Here is a 20943-nt window from a genome sequence, read left to right as displayed (position 1 = left end):
ACATTTAACATTAAGTAAGCGTTTGATGACGACAAATGTACTATAAAGGTAAAAATAGGGGAAATGCGCATGCACAATTAAATATACAGTAAAATATGAAGTGAGAAAAAAATCCTCTAATACTGGCTGATATGGTACTTATATATCATGCTAAAATTGTTTATGCAATAATTATTTTCATGTTATGGCAGATGGCCGATAAATGGTTGATATTAAAATGTCTAATAAATAATTCTATTAAAAAAACACGAAAAATCTAACCTTTTGAATGCAACAAGTGATGTTGAGGTAAAGGAGTCATAACTATAACATTCCCATCAACCAATCAGATCCAAAAATGGATCAATGACATATATTAAAATTCTATATTATTTTGTCTAAATAAATTCAAATAAAAACAATTTCAAAAATCAATCGTTTGAAATGCTACAAGTGAATATGCACCACAACATTATAATTTTAAGTATGAAAATTTGCTAAAGTTTAACAGTGTTATTAAATTATTAGTGTTTTAAAGACAAACTAGTGACCAAAATATGATGGCAAAGGTAATCCAAATGTAAAAACAGAGGCAATCAGCATGCACAATTAAAAAGCAAATATAAACCAATAAGATAAAAAAAGCATCCAATAACTAATAATGTTGTGCATCACTAGTTTGCAAAAAAGGTTCAATGGGGTTCAATATAGAACTAGAACTCAGTTTTAAAAAACTCTTTAAAAGGTTCTATAAGGGAGAAATGTCAGATGATTGCATTTTTTCTACAGAAAAAGTATGTTTACAAGCCATTTAATAAAATTAAATAAAATTGAATTAAATTAAAACTAAATAAAATGTTCCCATGATGGGAACCCCTAAAAGGTTCTTGGCTATGAAGACAGAAGGTTAGAGGGCTTGAAGAACATTTCTATGAACCAATCAGATTTTAGCAGTAGGTTTAATAGTTTCCAACAGCATTCCAATTATTTCACTCTGCATCTACGACTGGATAATAGCCTGCTTACATTGTTGCAGGGCCACCAAAGGAATATGCTCTGAACCACGTCATGTCCTCCGAGCTCTTTCTGACCTCTCTGAACCTTCAAGTGGGCTTGGAGGGCGATTTGCCCCTGATGTCTCACTAAGACAGACTGACACCACAAGGTTATTTACAATTCCAGCAGCGACTCTGGGGAGAGCTGCGAAATCACTGCGCACGCCACCCTTTATGACGGAGGTTTTCGCAGTAATACAGAAAAGCATTTCTGCGCTCGCGTACTCGGCATTAAGCATGCATTATTTATGCAGGTGCCTCGATGTATTTTTAATCATTAGACAAATTGAACACAGAACAGGGTTGCTTTCATTAATATCTGTCTGCTATGTGAGTGTTTCCGGTGCTCCTGTGTGCATTTTTACCCAAACTGTAATTGCTCATTTTCAGGAAATGATTAGAGTAAAAGGGGGCCGCATTACAGCGGGAATGTGAAAAGAAAATAATTAGCAGCGCCGCACAAATCTCATTTGGAGGCATACAGGAGCCTTTTAGAGGGAGGTCACCGAATGCATTACATTGTTGATCAGTCCTGATGCTCTGCCAGGGTGACGCTGGCCAATGATCAGAAGGGCGAGGGCTTTTCCCCCCTCACGGCCGCTCGTATCCCAACCGTGGCAGGAAGATTAAGTGCGAGCCTCTCTTGGATGTGAAGAATCATCACTGCGCCCTGAATGCTCCAGCGCCCGGACCGGCTCACCGAACACACTGGCCCGGAACAGAGGACCTGGAGGAGAGCTGATAAAACTAACAGAGCAGGAGAGGAAGAGGGTGAGGGAGACAGCGAGCGTATCGAAAAAGTCCAACTTCCTGGGTCAGCTTCAATTTGTATTCATGCATTCATTTTTTTTATGATTTATTTCACCCAAGGCTGAGGAATCAGACTTGGTGGTAGTGGACCAAGTCCAGCATTCACTGATAGAGGGACAGAAAAGGGGGGGGGGTAAAAAAGAGAGAGAGGGGAGGATCACTGGGGCGGAATGAAATGAGTGATAGCACCTGTGATGAGTCTCAAAATATATACAGCTAAATAAGACCGACTGTAAATCTTCTGAAGAGTTTGGGGTCTCTGCTATACTTAGCACTGACTGACAGATTCACAGTAATGTGGTCATATATTCATAAATTTAACCAGTGTTATGTAAAGTGTCACACTTTAGATTATGGTCCAATTCTCATTATTAAATAACTATTAACTATGACTTTTGCCTCAGTAAATTCCTAATTGCTGCTTATTAGTTGTGAGGTAGTTGTTAAGTTTAGGTATGATTTTGACATTTTTATTTGCCATTTTGTTTTTAAATATGTTCCATTTATCAGTTTTAGCTGATTTACTTTTATTTAAGTACTTATAGCTGAAATATTGAATTCACAATAATAACCCTGAAATGAACATTAAACATACATATTATGTGGAGTGATATGGTTTACCATGTGAGAAAGATGCTGTATGGAACTGTTCTTTTCATATTGGTAGATTTCTGCTAAACTGATCATAAACTTGATGAGTTTATGATGGAAACCAAACAATATGATATTGGTACACCCATGTGAAAGAAAAAACATAGCCCAGATATCTGAAATATCACAGTTGGATTTTACCAGACATCAATGAAGTTAAAAGGAGAGTTGTTGAGGTCTTCTGCTTCTATGATTTTTCCCTGGGAAAAAAAGAGATCCCCATTAATATCACATCCCTTCAAGAATTTCCGAAAATTCTAAAAAAAAGTCATATGTGCTCAAAGTTATCAAGTCAAAAGTCATTTCATTATGAACATCAAATTCAAGAATCTTCAGGACTATACATCCACATTCATTTATAATCATAATATAATAATAAACTATCAAATGATGCACCATATACTACAAACTTGGCCATCTAATGTATGTTTTGCCTCAAAAACATGTTTTAACTACATGAAAGTATTTGTCATCTTTGTCATTCTTTTGTCCAACTACTGCTTTACTCTCCTGAGCTGTAAAAGAGGAACCTCTGAGAAACACAACTTCTCTTTGGGTATTTTCAAACAGGAAAAAGACGGGAACTCAAAAGCAGTGTCTGTTCTCCATTTAGATATCATCACATTGTATTTGTAAGTGTTGATATTGAAAAAGATAGATTTACCATTGATTAAATACTAGTTGCTCATCTGCCTGTCAGTGAAAATATCTGGGTTTTCTTCAGCTAACAGCTTTTAGATAATAAAACCACTCGAAACGTTTTCACGCTCTATCTCTCTCTCCACAATTTGGGAATAAAATTGCCATCTCCCTTGTCTGGCTATAAGGATCATTTCACAGTTAGCATGTTATACTACTGTTCACTGGAGTTTGGGGTCAATGAGATTGTTTATTTGATCAAATATACAATAAAAACAGTAATATTGGGACACATTATTACAATTTAAAATAACTGTTTGAATGCTGAAAAGCAGGAACAAATTACTTTAAAAAAATGATATAAATGTATTCCTTTTTCCTTTATTCCTGTGATGCAAAGCTGAATTTTCAGCATTGTTACTCTAGTCTTCAGTGTCGCATGATCCTTCAGAAATCATTGCTGATTTACAGAACAAAAATATTTCTTATTATTATCAAATACAGTTGTGCTGCTTAAGAATTTTGAGGAAATGTGATACAGTACATTTTCTTTTTCTGGATTTGATGAATAGAAAGTTCAAAAGAACTTTGAGCACCGAGCAAGAGCATTGATCTGAAATAGAAATCTTTTGTGAGGTCTTACTGATGCCAACATTTTAAACGGCATAGTTCACCAAAAATGAAAATGCTATCATCATTTACTCACCTTCAAGTTGTTACAACCCTAAATAAGTTTCTTTCTTCTGTTGAACACAAATAAGAAGATATTTTTAAATAATGTTTGTAATGAAATGGTTGATGGTATTCATTGACTTCTATAGTAGGAAAAAAATACTCTGGAAGTCAATAGGGCCCATTTGGTTACCAACATTCTCCAAAACATCTCATACAGAAACTCATAAAGGTTTGTAACAACTTAAAGGGTTAGTTCACCCAAAAATGAAAATTCTGTCAGTAATTACTCACCCTCATGTTGTTCCAACCCCGTAAGACCTTCGTTCATCTTCGGAACACAAATTAAGATATTTTTGATGAAATCTGAGAGCTGGATCACTCCTCCATAGGCTTCTAAGGCATTATAACTTGCTGGCCCAGAAAATGTATTAAAGACATCATTAATATAGTCCAAGTGACTACAGTGGCTCAATCTTAAGTTTATAAGCGACGAGAATACTTTTTGTGCGCAAAAAAAAATAAAAAAAATAACGACTTTATTCCACTATTCATTTCCTTCTCTCTGGGCCTCGAGTTTTTTCACGTAGTATAACTGCGCAGCGCATCTGTGTTGTACGTCACACGCATCACACACATGACCAGCGTCGGCCAATAGTGAGCCTACGTGTGACGTACAACACAGATGCGCTGCGCAGTTATACTACGTGAAAAAACTCGAGGCCCAGAGAGAAGGAAATGAATAGTGGAATAAAGTCGTTATTTTTTTTATTTTTTTTTGCGCACAAAAAGTATTCTCGTCGCTTATAAACTTAAGATTGAGCCACTGTACTGGACTATATTAACGATGTCTTTAATACATTTTCTGGGCCAGCAAGTTATAATGCCTTAGAAGCCTATGGAGGAGTGATCCAGCTCTCAGATTTCATCAAAAATATCTTAATTTGTGTTCCGAAGATGAACGAAGGTCTTACGGGGTTGGAACAACATGAGGGTGAGTAATTACTGACAGAATTTTCATTTTTGGGTGAACTAACCCTTTAATGGTGAGTAAATGATAACAGAATTTTCATTTTTTGGTGAACTATCCCTTTAAAAACAAGGTTAAATAATATTTTCACACTTTCTGCATAATTTCAAAAAATTAAATCTTAATTGGAAATGATGAACAGTATAAACATTGTTCACAAATCATATTTACCTTGATTTCTCTTTGTTTTCTTCACACATCCACTAATCACGTCTAATATTTCATGTTTAGCTTGTTCTTGACTGACACTGTTGTCTTCTTGGTAAACAGTTACAATAATCCTTAAAAAAACATTAGGGTCAAAATAATTGTTGGTTATAATGGAAATGACACCACAACTGAGGAAGTAATTTGTGTACAAATAAATCATTTTCACACACACAAACTAAAATTGGTTTCATTCTTTTTTTAAATTAACAGTTAATAATTAACAGTTAAAAAACATAATAATAATAATAACAATTCATTTTTTTAAAAGCAATTTACTTAGTTTAAGATTGGAACTCTAGGTCGAGGACAAGAGTAAAGTGATGAAATCTATACGCCTTTTGAAAAGCAATCCCTTCTACAATCTGTTCTACAGGCATCCAGAGACTTAAATGTAAATATCACAGCCCCCGTTAGTGAAAAGTAAATGACATCATGAACAGGACTCATTATGTGGAGATTTCAGGTGCCCCACTGACCTGTGGGTAATTCACTTCGTAGAGAGGGACATTGAGTATTACTTCAGACTAAACCCAGTAGACCTGTGCATGTCTCAGAGGGACAGTTATTGTGGATTGAGACATGGGATGGACATAACCCCAGACACACACAGGCATGATTGCATGATCTCATGTTCCATTGTACATGCAGTTAGCAGCCATTGTCTAGGTCGATTGCAAGCCAAGCCGAGGTCTGTTGCCAGGCAGATGCATTCAATGCACACAGGAATAAATAAAGACCTGTGAGGTCTGTAAAAGTTAAAGGGATAGTTCACACAAAAGCAAAATAAACTCTGGCATTATTTACTCACCCTCATGTCATTCCAAACCTGTAGAACTTTCTTCTGCAAGACACAAAAGCAGAATGTTTGAAGAATTCTAGTGTCCAACCAACATTGGAAAAATGGTCAGTCCAGTCAGTGGGATTAAAAGTGAGTTTAGGTTATCCAAAACAGTTGAACGAGGATCTGGCAATGTATGGTTACATTTTATTTTACAGTACATGTACTTACAGTATACTTGCAGTGTAGTACCAGTACCCAAGAAAGTACTGGTAATACAGTATAAGGTAACTGGGTTAAGGTTAGGTTTAGGGATAGTTTGAGGGTTATGACCTAGTTATAACCCAGTTGATGTAATTGCTATAATAAGTACATATATACATGAGGAACAGGACTGTAAAATAAAGTGCCACCCACTGTATTATCACATTGGTTGTTGTACGTATCAAGGCAGTTCAGACATGAAACGTCCAGTGAGTGGCACTTAAAGGTTAATGCCATATTGCGTATAAAAATAGCGTAACACATACCCTAAACCAAACTAATAGTGGCAAACATGACATAAAAACACATTTGTTGAACCAACCATGGCTTTATTTCTCAAAAGCATCATGAGCTAAGTTGATTGTGGATGTCATTGGTGCTTATGGTTCTATGATCTTGTCAGGGTTTGGGGTTGAGGAGATGAGGCGAAGAATCAAGTGCAGGAAACAAGGGCTTCATTAATAAAAAACAAGAACAAAACACAAACCAAAACTGACCCAAGGGGGAAAGTAAAGGAAATGACTGGACTGGACTGGACTGGACTTGGACACATAAGGTACATTCAACAACTATCCAGCACAGGACTGCAAACACAGGGAGAATAAATAGGGAGAGCAAACAAAGCAGGTAACGAGGGAGGACAGGTGGGGCAAATGAATCAATAATCAGGTAACAAGATCGACAGGAGAGCACATGGCACAAGGAAACACAAGCCATGTGCTCACAACAAACAGAACTAGAACACAAGCACATGACCAGTAAAACAAATCACAAGCCATGTGCTCACACAAAATGAGACATGAACACGCAGCTAATGAGAACTCAAGCCACGTGTTCACACAAAACATGACAACATGAAAGCACACAGCTACACAGCACAAGACAAAACGTGACATGAAAGCACAAACCGCGTGCTGCACAAGACACAACAACACATGCAGACAGAAGAGCGTATGGCCCGAGCTCGAAACCACATGCTCACGTGACAAGACAGAGTGCACGAGAACGAGCGAAAGCTCACCCTGTGCGCTCACGACAGAATACAAACACGCGGAGCATGAATGTCCGAATCCCGACACAGAACTGAAACCAAACTAGACCTATGTGCCGGGATCCAAACACCACGACCCGCACATGTAACAAGGCATACAGACAAGAGAACACACGGCTCGAGCACGCTCAATACTGCGCGCGCTCAGACAAGGACAAGACAAAACAGGAGTGTCAGGGCTCTGACACAAAACCAAGAAATAAACTAGATGGAAGTGACAGAACCCTGACAGATCTACTTAGGCTTACAATGCTTTTGAGAAATGCAGCCATATTAGCCTGCTTCTAAGTCTTAAAGTTCTTTTATTATGACTTGCATTTCACTGCATTGCAAGTGCAATACTGTATCAGGTGAGCTACCAAACAAGTTTACTACATCAGAAAAGTGCTTGTTATGTGGTGCAAACCTCAAAATGTATTAGCTTACAAATCATGTGGTATTTTAACAGTGTTTTGAGGTCATAACATTGTTTTGTGCAAGTAGAGGTATGTTTTTCCAATGAGAATTGGTTGCATTTTTCATGCAAACAGTGTTCTGCAGAAAAAAAGAAAGTCATACAGGTTTGGAATGACGTGAGTAAATGATGACCGTCATGTTAACTTCAGAATATAAGTGATGTTTTTAAAGGAACACTCTACCGCACTCATTTCCATCCGAGACAGCTCTGGCGTTATCAAGTGTGGTGTTATCAAGTTAATGACTTAACTAATTGCAATAAAAAGCAGTGGTGTTTAGCGAGCGAGAGGAAAACGGGTCTAATTAGAGAGCGGTGGCGGCAAAGTTCTCGGATAGTCGGTCTGGGGGAAAAGAGGGGGTCAGGCGAGACCTCTGATCATCGGTCGACTCTCAAAGAGAACGGTTCCTCCATTGATCTAGTGCACTCTCTGCTACTAGCTGATATATGGAGCCTGTTCCTGTTCACTGCAAACAGCTAGTCACCACAACACACACATCAATACGAGCGCATAAGCACACACACGCTCTTCTGTGCCTTGATCCACTCATACGCTCGCTCACGTCAACATGGACACACTCGCTCAGACAGGACACCCTCATGCACAAACAAATGCTCAATAATGATGTTGAATCCACTCTCATTGCTTTTTGATGAGAGTGTGTTGAAAGAGCAGGCTGCTATGATGTGGTCTAACAATCCCGTTCCCTTATTTGCATTAAGAGCAAGCAGGTAGCCCCAGTAATGGCTTTGTGGCTCTCCAGAAGATGTCTTTGAAGCCAAAGAATCGATGTGCCTCTTCAAAACTTCATATCCTTCCAGATACGACTCCTCGACCCACTCAGGCGCTACCGTGAGACCAAAGCAAAACACTCTTTTAGAAAGAAAAAAAAAACGAGCGAGAGGAAAGAGGCTAGTGGCACTTTTTTTGTAAGAGAAAACGCAGACATTTGGTCTTTCCGTTCCCTCAATGTGACTGTAGCGAACATTACTGTGCAGGGCTATTTGTGTATAACTTGCTAAATGGAAATAGAGAGGAATCATGATGCCAACTTGCATCATTTAAGCGTAAAGCCCGGCTGGCATAACAAAGATAATAAAAAAGTAGCACAACTCAATTTTAAACATCCGAAATGAGCCACATTTTGACAAAACCCCCAGATTTCCAAGGCTATAACAATAACATGCCATTTTCAGAGACATGTACTGGGTTTTCCACAGTCCACTGAGGCTGAAAGGCCATTTTGATGGGACAGGCTGAACCTTCTGCTATTGAATGTGACTGCAATGATAATTTGAAGAATGGGAGGTGATGGTTAGTCATTACGGCCGTCACTGAAGGTTCTTGAAAATGACTCCTGGCAGGTCCGGCTCCTTCCCAGATGTAGCCTGTCAAGACGCACCAAAGCAGAGGCTAAGCTGATTAAATAGGACCTTTTCCATGGGGGTGTTTGTTTATTTAGCGTTCGTACGGGGAAAAAAAACAACTCTCACCGTGATGAAACCGGGCTAGCGCTTAATTGGGATGCGGGTCGCATCTTTTAGCAGGCGGTGACCTGCGGGGAATGTCCTGGCAGACATGTTGGGGTCACGCGATCGGGCCAGATTAACATAACGGAAACTACATGCCAACTTTGGGCCGTTCCAAAGGATGCTAATTATGGAGCAAAAGTTTAAATCAATACCTCGGAGAGAAAATGGCGATGCACGTATAAAAACACAGGAAAAATGCAGCCAAATTACAGTTGGCCTTCCCCCCCTCCCTCCTTCCTCCTCATTAGGGAGCAGGCAGCATTACCGCCTCAGTTTCTGCGGTTAATGCCACCCAATTCCTTCTGTTTACTGAAAAGCCTCTGCTGTGGCCTCATACCTAATGTGCTGCTTTAAATTTTAATGCTCCGAGTTCACATTGGAGGCTTCTAGGGGGCCATCAAGGCGCGAGCGAGGGAGCCAGATGCCCATCTCACCCCCAGAAGGATGTGGAAGTATTACATTAGACAGTAAATCCACACCGGCCTTGTTAATTATTTAGGAAAACAAAGTGCTGCAGTCATAGACACTCCACTGTACAGCTGAGCAATGTTTAATCTACATAATGTATCTGGAGGTGGATGAAACCGGGAGAGCGGGGGATAAAGCGGCAGAGAGAGAGAAACATGCATCTGATAGAGAAGTGGAGAGCGTGCTAGGCTACAGTAATGGCAAGGAAAGGGAGAAATGAAGATGTGAAGCGCTAATGAGACAGCCAGGACAGCGGCTGCGAAACTGCACGCAGGAAGGTCACGAAAGATAAACACGGCGAGGACAGAACAAGCAAATGATCTGAAGCTTTGATATACTGTAGGGGGGCTAGTTGTCACAAAGGGAAGGGTTACATCCAGGGGTGTGAAGTAACGAATTACAAATACTCACGTTACTGTAATTAAGTAGTTTTTTTCAGAAATTGTACTTTTTTGAGTATAGTTTTGTGAGTATAGTGTAAAAATGGTGTAATTTTACTTTTACTGTACTCCGCTATTTTCCTTCCGTTTGTGGTCGTTACTCGTTACATGCTTGTTTTAATTTTAGTTTTATCCATCAACGTGATTGGATCGAGTAATTGGTCTCGTGACTGTCAACAAATCACATTATGCACAGAAAACTTGAACCGCCTATACCTGCTGTTACTCGTGACTGCTGCAGAAATGCATTCTTCAAGCATCAATTCAATCGAGATATCAGAATCTTCCACTAATATGCTAAGGTACATTTCACATTTCTGCTTACTATGATATTTATATAGGCTGGCCTGTCTACAGGGCCTAACATTTGGTGTGAGGTTGGGGGTATTGCGCACTGTGTTAACTCCCTCAAGTGACGGGTTCATAATGCTGTGAATTCCCGCTCCCATTTACTTCACAATCACATATTATAGAGAGAGGCGCGTCACGATCTGTGCACTGCTGCGTCTCGCACTCGTCATGCACATAGACAGTATATAAACTGGACACAGCGACCCCATAGGTTTCAATGGAAAAAAGTGAAGCAAATTAGAAGCTCTCACTTCCTGATGGCTGAGCGTACTGCGCAGACTCAAACTGAGCTTGACGACGTAGATGTGACGTGAGCAACCCGTCTGTCTTCTAGTAGCTGTGCCAAGAGAAATCTGAATCATTCCCTTCCGAAACTTGCAGAGACGGAGAGCGTGAGTAGGAGCTGTCCACGAGCTAGGAGCAGGAGAAACTTTTGCTAAGTATTCTGATTAATTATTTTGTCATTTTGCCTCCACGTCCCCCCGACTGCCCGCAAGCTTCTCCTCCTGTCAATACGGTAATCTCTCTACTGTGCGACAGAGAGTCGCGTGGTTATGACGCAATCGTTAGCCTATTTTTACAAAAACGGCTTCTACGGGGCCATAACGTAAGATACAAGGTAATGGAGCCTTTTATACATTGTCGTGTTTATTTAGAAACAAATAATGGACAAATGGAGTTTTTAAACGCCTCAGATGTAAAGTTATTCGCTGTCAAAGTGACGCCAAAATGAATGGGAGTCAATGGAATGCTAACAGCAGGTGGGGGTCCGCTAATCAATGGCGGCGCCCGGGGAAGCTTAAAATTTTTACGAAACATTGGCCCCCTGGTCATGCAGCCAGATTCTTCTTATTCTTCTTTTCATTTTTATTGCCGGTTGGCAAACCAACTTAAAGGTGCATTACCGCCACCTACTAGACTGGAGTATGGACAGCAGCTTGACAGGAAGGAAGGATGAGAAGAAAAAGAAACTATATATTCATATTAAATTCTTTCACTTATCCCAATATTTTTTTTAAATAATTCATTAGGAGACTGTACATTTTCCAAGACATTGTTTTTCCCAGCAGATTTTCTAGTGTCATATTTTGTTTTCTACCTTGTATTTCTAACGCCATTATTTCTTCCTCATATCTTTTACAATCTAATAAAATGTGTTTTACTGTCTCTTGTGTGTTACAAAGTCCAGTGGGCTGTTTTCCTATTCTAATTTAAACCAGCATGACCTATTCTAAGTCGACTAATTATCTTTTGGATTTCTGCCCTGCCTACAGCTTATTAGGGCCCGAGCACCGATGGTGAGAGGACCCTATTGTTTTTGCTCAATTGCTCGAAAAATCATGAAACTTTGCACACGCTTCAGAAGTGGTGAAAATTTACGTGTGATGTGGTTTTCAAAATTGGGTTATTTCAAAATAAATTGGCTTAATTATTGCCCCTACATTTTGCCCCGGCTCTACGTTTCACGTACAGGTATGAAATTTGGTACATACATGTAATGACCCAATACCTACAAAAAAGTCTCTTGGAGCACAGCCCTAAACACAACAGGAAGTCAGCTATTTTGAACTTCCTCTCAGATTTTGTGCAGTTTTTGCCATTTCCTGATGTTGTACTTTAACTAACTCCTCCTACAGTTTTGATCTTATCCTCTTCAAATTTGGTGAGTGTAATCTTAAGGCCTTTCCTAAAGGCGCCGGGTGGCGGTGGCACGGGTGCGAGGGCCCTTTTCATCGCTGCTTGCAGCTTTAATGTCTACTTGTTTTTGCACATTATACAAATGTCGTCCAGTATCAGCTATATCCCAGTATTCTTGCCATATTTTGTTTGTATGTCCCTTTATAATGGTTTTAATTTCTGCTCTACATAACGGTACTTGTATATCAACCTTTTCATGTTTTATTGATCCTTTAGCCAAAACATCTACAATCTCATTTCCTTCCACCATACATGGGCAGGAACCCAAAGGAAGGACACATCTTGTCCTCTATCATACAGTATTAAAAGCAAGTGGAGTATTTGATATATTATATCTCGTCTGCATGATGCTTCTCCAGATTGTATAGATAATGCAGATAAGCTGTCAGAAGCTATGGTTACATTTTGGTTCTGATTATTTTCTTCCAACCACTGTATTGCCAATAAGATTCCTAAAAGCTCTGCCGTGTATACCGATAAATGATCTGTTGTTCTTTTTTGGACTGATATTTCATAATGAGGAATGAAGAAAGCAGCACCAGTACGGCCTGTCTCTGGCTGCTTTGATCCCTCTGTAAATATTAATAGTTTATCTTGATAAAGGTCCATATAGTTTTGAACTATTATCCTCTGCGGCATAATTATAGATTTTTCTTTTAACATTTGTTGAAGGCTTATATCTACATATGACTTTATGAATTTCCACAGGTGGCACAGTTGATAATGCCACCGTGGGGCTTACTTGAAGCTGGCTGAGGCTTGCATTTTGTGCTTTTGCATTTCCTATCCATCCAAAACTGTAATAATTAGTTATAATATGTTCTGAGCAATCTTGTAAGGTGACCTTTGTGGGATGTATCCCGCTATGCCCTTGTAAATGTATCCAATACGCCAGAATAATCTTAACTCTCCTTCTACGTAAAGGCATCTCTCCTGCCTCAACCTGTAATGCAGTCACTGATGATGATTTAAATCCTCTAGTACAAATCCGAAGTGCCTGTGCCTGTTCCACATCGAGTTTTTATGGTTTGATTCTGATGCTGACATATATGCTAGGCAACCATAATCTAACGCTGTTCTTAAAAAGAGCCTGATAGATGTTTATGAGCGATGTTCTACTTGCTTGCCCTGACAGACACCTCAAAACATTATTAATCTTTTTACATTTATTCCTAACTTTATCAATATGTTGACACCATGTCAACTTCTCATCAAAGAACTGCAGCCAGATTCGGTGTGCAGTGCACCTTATGAACCATGGCGTTAACTTGAACTGCATTTCTGTCAGTGCGTGACTACAGCTCGTTAATAAACAACGTTTTTTTGATTGATCCATTTCATACAATCCGTCTTCATTTGGCAAGTGCACTTGCGCAAAAACATTTTTCATGTTCAACTTTTGTGTTTTTTGTGTGTGGATGCTGCTGATAAAACAGCTTCGCCGAGACTACAAAGAGACATGCATTTGTTTGTGTGTGTGTGTTTGTTTCTTTTGTAAAAGTTTTTTCTTTTGTATAACTTCTCTATATGTTCCTTACAAATGATATTATCAGCATTACAATGTGAATAAATGTAGCCGTGTAAAATGTAAGGGATGATGCCCCACTATCTTAGCCTTTTTCAGTGCATTAGGTGAGGTAATCTGTTAATATTGGTGATTCTCATTTATTTATCAGAACACTAAAACTGGTATCGTTTTGGAGAGAAATTGGGTATTTTTTAATCTCTCTATTTAACTCATCTCACGGTGTGCGATGCTGAACTATCGTATGAGTTTCTAAAGATTTTTGAATTCTTTGCACAGTTATGAACATTGATATTTTATGTGCAACAATAGCATGCTCAGGCTCAGTGGCCTTACACCTAATTTTAAATGCTTTTTTTTTTTTTTTTCAAACAATATGATTTAAATGGTGATGAATGTACTGATTTGATGCATTTTAAAAAGATTCTTCAATCTTTCAGACAAAGAACAAAATATAATGTGAATTACAGTATGTACAAAGTTTTTTATTTATTTATTATATTATGTATATAAGTCCTATTATACAAATGTGAATTTTCTCTGGTTTTGTTGATGTCAAACAGCTAGTTCAAAAACGTTGTAAATTAGGCACTTTTCCATCCTTCAAGATATATTTTTTAAAAATAGCTTTTGGGTAAAGACAACAAAATATAATTGTACAAATAGATCAAATTTAAAAAGATTTTAGTTTTTTATATAATATCATTCTAACGTTTGGGGTATAAGTATGCTTTATTTAAAAGACATTATTACTTTTATTCATCAAGAATGCATTAAAGTGTCAGTAAAGACATATATAAAAAGATTATATTTCCAATAAATGCTGTTCTTTTCTAAATTTTTTAAATCCTACCGACTTAAACAGTGTGTATATTTTTGTACAATTATATTTATTGTACAAAAGCTATTACAAACAAAATGCTAAGAATTATTCTTTTCTATTACAATTAATATTAAATATTATACATTATTTAATTTAGTATAATCCCAAAAATATATAATATATAAATACTTATTTACATATAATGAAGGTTGATGTTAACCAAACATTAGGACAAGGGTATTTTTCATAAATATCAGGTCTGGGCAAGTTGTCACATATGATTTAATTGTTTTAATTTTACAACAGAAAATACACAATATGCCTACCATAATAAATATTTACAAAAAGTGTGACAACAGTTTCCCAGTTTCTCTGTGTCTTTCTGTCCCTGAAATGAAATAGGAGAGACCGCTATTTGATTTCAGGGAAAGAAAAACACAGAGAAACTGGGAAAGCGGAGTTGACAAAACGTAGTTTCGCCACAATATGACTCTCTATCCTCAAATCCTCTACATTTTTAATCCCATTATTGTTCAAAAGCTCTGACTCCTCGCTACACTGAACAAAGACATGCAATTTCCCAAGTATTTAATGTTAACTTTTATATGATTGCAACAAAAGGACATAATAGCAAAGCCATAATTCTTACCATAACACACTTTTTAAGTTCATGAAAGTCTTTACAGGTCTTAAGAAACATTCCCTGCATAAATTTCTGTTTGTAAGTGTGATCTATTATGCATTCAGAGGGATCAAATAGGAACAGACCGGGTGCATTCTATCATTTATCATGAACTATATTGGAACCACAACGCTAATACTGCCAATGCATTTGAGGACATGATGAAGCATCTCAAAGAGATCCTGATCGTCATTATGGCAGAGACACTGAAGTAATGTGGTCGTTATTGATGAAACATATTGAGCTGGGCTGGAATAGAGTGAGAGGGATAGGATGTGGAGGTGTTGGCAGTGGGATGATGATGTTGCAGCTATAACCCTAATCATTGAAATCAGATGAATGCTGTGTCTGGCGATATTTATATGCAGACCATCCTCCATCTGTTTAGAGGCTTTCTGTATCTCTTGACCCGAGATTCCTGTTAAATGCTGGAACAAGAGTTGATGGTAATCTGGGAGGAAAATGTACGCTGAAGATATTACTAAAGATTTCTGTATTTAAAAATAAATATTTAAATATCAAGGTTTTGTGACTTTTACTCCAAGTTTATAAGCATTGAGGTCATCTACATGCTAGTGTATACTAATGTTTAAATGTATGCGTTTTTTATGAGTAATAAAATGTATAAATTCTTTTCCAGGACCAAAACTGAAAGATGGACATACGCACACACGCACGCACGGTGTTTGCGAGATAGATAGATAGATAGATAGATAGATAGATAGATAGATAGATAGATAGATAGATAGATAGATAGATAGATAGATAGATATGAACTTGCATGATCAGTACGGCTATCTAGGCCACAGCTTTAACATAAAATGTATGAATAAACTCATAACAAAATTTAATTAGCAAACGCAAAGAACTTACTCAAAGAACTGAACTGATTACGCTCACCCATGAGACTTTTACCATTTAGAGTATTACAATAAAAATAAAATTGTTTGAATATACTCTTTTGATGCTCTTGCATTAGTAGTCCCTGAAAATATTAGACTTTACATTATTAAAAATGGACACGAACAATGAATGCATTGAGAAGCGGCCACACCTTTTGCTCAGCTGTGATTTAGAATTGTGCGGAATGCATTTGCACTTGTTTTAACCTCTGCTTATCTCCCCCTCTCAGCCCTGTATCTCGCGTGCCCCTCCTCTAATTTATCTTCTTTCTGGCTGATTGATTAGTAATGCCTTTTTTTGTTTGTTTGTGACTGAGACTTAATTAGATTTCACAGGTTAGAGGTCTACATACTGAAAGTTCAAGATTATTGTTATTATTTTAATTAGATTGTGCCATTAAAGCGGGTTATTGTGGGACATTTCGGAGAAGGGAAGGGCAGCACTGTGGCTCCAGCGGCAGTCATTAAGTCTGTGATGGAGTTCCGCACATGTTCGAGAGCCCTGGATGCGTGTGGTTATAGCCTAACGACGTCAGAAATGAAAAGAGCTTCAGGGAGACAAAAAAAAGTGCTGTGTACATGGACATTTTTAGTGTGCTATGGATCCACCTGTTGCCTCAAAGAGAATTCTTTTCAATAAAATAATACTAAAAATCTCAGAAGGCTACACATTCGCAGATGACATGCTCTTAAGCGCAGTGAGCCTTGAGAGCTTTTTGTTGAGTGCAATTAGAAACGACCTTCTGTCTAAAGGCCTGTTCACATCAAGGACGATAACTATAAATATATAGTTCTGATAAATCATTCTAAACATAAAGGAAGACAGAGACCAAGAGTCCACACCACAACTATAATGATAATGACACAATGAAACGATATCGTTGGAATCACTTTTTCAGCTGATGAATGATAAAAACTTTGACAGCCAATCATAATCCATCCTGCTTTAAAGAGCTCAAGGATTTAAAGCATCTGACAACAAAATTCAGTGTGCGCTATATGTGAATAAGCCTAAATTAAATCTGTTCATCATAAAAAGCGATCGTGTCTCTTCAGAAAATTTGGACTAAACCGCTCAATTCATATGGATTCATTTTATGATCTCTTTCTGAACTTTTCGAAGCGCCAAAGTGGTAGTTGCGTAGCTGTCAATGGAGGGACAGAAAGCTCTCAGATTTCATCAAAATATCTTCATTTGTGTTCCGAAGATGATTTTGAATTAATGACCGCATTTAAATTTTGGGGTGAACTATCCCTTTAACATCACATCCTCACCAAAGAGATCTATAATACCTGGTGAAATGACATTGCCATTCATATCAATGCCAGTTTCAAGGCACATCATGAGTTTTGAGCCATAAATGTCAGGAAAATTGCATCATGACAGTTGCACACACACAGTTCCAAACCCTTCACTAGCAAAAATCCAGAGCGGTGACATCAACAGCGGCATATAGGGAAAAATATGAATCCATTTAACTCTATTCCATTTATTTGCCTTCCTCAAAGACCCATTAAAAGCCTTCTTGAAATCATTCAGATCTTTCTAATGGAGACCCTGAGAGGAAGTTGAACTTTCTAAAGGCATTTTAATAGATGAATTAAAAGACAAAGTAGTGTCCAGCTGCATGGCCCCTAAAAAAGAAGTGCCTTATAATGAATAGCCATTATTACGACATGTACAAGTTGCTAATGAGAGCGATCATGACGGCGCAGTTGTTGGATTGGACACCTGGTAGTTATTGAACAGCAGTCACATTTAAAATGCATTTAGAAGCCTGATTACAACCGTATGAAATAAGGTATAATAGTCCTCGTCAGAATTCACGGCATCTCAAACAGTGCGTCTGAAAAAAAAAGAGAGAGCGAATATCGTAAAAGCGATAATAACTATTGCACCCATCTGGGGGGTAATAAATAAATAAATGTGTGCTTTGCAACTGTGCATCAGCCAGCAACAAGAGAGACTCGGCTGTGTGCGGATTTAATTAGAAAGCAAAGCTTTTTGACAGTAAATTGATTTTTAATTGTCTTCTTCTGCATTCACTCCAGGTGGCTCAAGTCTTCTCTATTTGATGTTTTGTGTGCTTTATGTGAAGGTTTTTTTCCTCCTGCCAAAACAGTTTATTATGGCACACTGCAGATTAGCAAGCGGTTCTCCCAAATCAAGCCCATTCTACATCTGAGGGACATCCAGTGGGATTTTAACAGAACTGTCAAAATTCTCTGTGGCACGGTCCCGCAAATGCACTCAGAAACAACAGCAATAGGGTTTGTTTTAAAAAAAAAAAAACATGGTCTGGTCGACATCGCTAATGGGCCCAACAGGAAGGAAATGTAATTTGAAAGGAGCTGATCTATGTACGCCATTGTTGTGGGGTAATGCTGATGTAATTATTATCTGCCGTTGATGGAGGTCGGTAGAGGAAGGATTTGGGACCATGCCACAAATCAACGCAGGATGCCAGGATGTCGTTCATTCACACACAGTAACACAAAACACCATCTACAGTGCTATGCATAAGTTTAGACACCCATGCTAAAGTTGACTAAAAAGAGGAATAAAAAATCATCTTTTGGAAATTGAACTTAATGCCTTAATTTTAAAAATTAGGTAAAATCTAACCTTTAAGGACACCAATTTTCTTTGTGAATGAATAATGTATCGTAAATAAATAAATGTTCTTACTTAAAATACAGGGTGCATAAGTCTGGACACCCCTATGTTAAATTCCCATAGAGGCAGGCAGATTTTTATTTTTAAAGGCCAGTTACTTCATGGATCCAGGATACTATGCATCCTGATAAAGTTCCCTTGGCCTTTGGAATTAAAATAGCCCCACATCATCACATAGCATTCACCATACCTAGAGATTGGCATGGAGTACTTTCCATAAGATCATCTCTCAATGCAAATCAAACTAGCTATTAGGCTAACTGAAATAAAACCATGCCAATCTCTAGGTAAGGAAGAACATTTATTTATTTACGATACATTATTCATTCACAAAGAAAATTGGTGTCCTTAAAGGTTGTAGCCTATTTTTCCTAATTTTTTAAATTAAGGCATTAAGTTCAATTTCCAAAAGATGATTTTTCATTCCTCTTTTTAGTCAACTTTAGCATGGGTGTCTAAACTTATGCATAGCACTGTATATATATATGGTTATGATCGTTCTGCTAGGTAAACATCTGCTGTATATCTGAATCATACAGCTAGATTCAAAAAAGCCATGACTAAGTCCGAATGGGTGTGGTCTGCACTGAATCTGATCTAATGAGCTTACAGTATATCTGTAGTTTTGAATCACGTTATGTAACACGTTCCCTATATTCTGCCTTTCAAATGACTTTCCAACGGGCAATTTATCATTTACATGAAAAACAGTTTTAATTAACAGCTTGCATTGAATATGCTCGCTGCAGTGGCTAAATAAAGATTGTTTCACAGCAACTCATGCATCATACGGTGTGATAGTGTGACACAGTTATGAAAGCCTTTGATCGTCACACATCAAAATGATACAAAAGGGTCCTAGCTTCAGCTTTAAATCAGTTATGAAAGCAAATGATATAAAATGACAGTACGCTAATGTGATCGGGGTGGGGTTGACCTTTTCTGTGCTTAGCTCTACAGCTGTCTGGTCCAGTCATGAGTATGGCCTGCCCTTTCTACAGATATTCTAATACTTTATATGTTTTATAATGCAATCTATCCAACTTCAGGGAGTTCTTATGCGGAAGGGCGTCAGCTTCGAAAAACAGTTTTATTTTTTTCCTGATGCGTGGTATAGGACAGCTCTTGATTTAGTTTCATACCAAATTAATGTAATGTAATATTTAAAGGGAGTTAAAATAATATAAAAAGCAATATCTAGTACCATTTTCACTAATAGACTCAATTCAGGAACGTAAAGCATTATAATTTATGATAATATAATGGATAAAGTCCAAAATCAAAGAAATAAGATCAAGTCCTACATTCATTATATCCAAGGGGATGGTCTTTATTTGATTAAATAAATTAAATAACTGACAACTAATGAGGAATTCTGTGGCAGAATATTTTATATTAATGACAAGAGCGGTCTCATGATAAGTACTTAAATTCGATATAGCCTGACTGGCATGTCCATAATTAGATATTTCCTAATAAGTCTCTTATTAGATATGCCCGATTTTGTCCTATAATACAGTCTCACACAGCAAAATACTTGAGTGTTTGCATAGCTATATAGATTTGTAATTGCCACTGTCATCTGAAGTCTCAATTATGAGCTTTGCCACATTGTAAAGGCCTTTAAATTGAGCAACAGTGGCATCTGTTGGTTGTAAAAGGACACAGCAGGAATTCAGTGCCAGTTTTAATAAGTTTTGCATCAAGTTTACATTTTTTTTAAGTGAGACAAACCCCAAACTGACACAAAGTATGAAAATAATGAATTAATATTTAAAGACACTTGCTGTCTCATGTCTGATATATATATATATATATATATATATATATATATATATATATATATATATTATTAATATTTTTTAATATTTTAATATTTTTACTATACGCATTGTATATTTTGTAGAAGTCTATATAAAGTGAATTTAATAAAAGTATTTAATGTAAAAGAGATAGACCTAAATGTCAGTTTACACATATTAGTAACTTTAGGTTACGAACTGTCCTCTTAAACCCATGATAATAGAGTTTCATCCCTAAGTGCATTATGAATTATGCAAACCACATGTATGAGCCTGCATTGTAAACTTAAAAAACAACCATCTCATGTAAATCACTATTATTTCACGGTTTAGCACTGACTAACCTTTAGAGACAGGAGCTGTTGGCTAAAAAACAACCAAAATATCACATCAAACACACACTCCTTCACGTGGGCGTCTCGCGGCGTTCAACTCTTCCTCGTCTCGCG

General features: G+C 37.6%; 1 long non-coding RNA gene across 2 annotated transcripts; it reads right to left on the bottom strand.

The window, feature by feature from the left end:
- Positions 1-1641: 1641 nt before the first annotated feature.
- LOC311075590 lies at positions 1642-20936 on the bottom strand. Of its 2 annotated transcripts, none has more exons than XR_014604524.1 (5): positions 20839-20936; positions 5855-5887; positions 5008-5117; positions 2637-2695; positions 1642-1781 (listed from the first exon to the last, which is right to left on the bottom strand). It is a non-coding gene; the product is annotated as an uncharacterized lncRNA (long non-coding RNA). The 2 variants fall into 2 exon arrangements; XR_014604525.1 differs by lacking the exon at positions 1642-1781 and adding an exon at positions 1810-1949.
- Positions 20937-20943: the final 7 nt, after the last annotated feature.

Source organism: Abramis brama (assembly GCF_963993115.1).
Source record: "Abramis brama genome assembly, chromosome: 24".
In the NCBI taxonomy this organism is placed as follows: domain Eukaryota; kingdom Metazoa; phylum Chordata; class Actinopteri; order Cypriniformes; family Leuciscidae; genus Abramis; species Abramis brama.
Note: the sequence above shows the minus strand (reverse complement) of the source record. Positions and strands in the feature narration are given on the sequence as shown.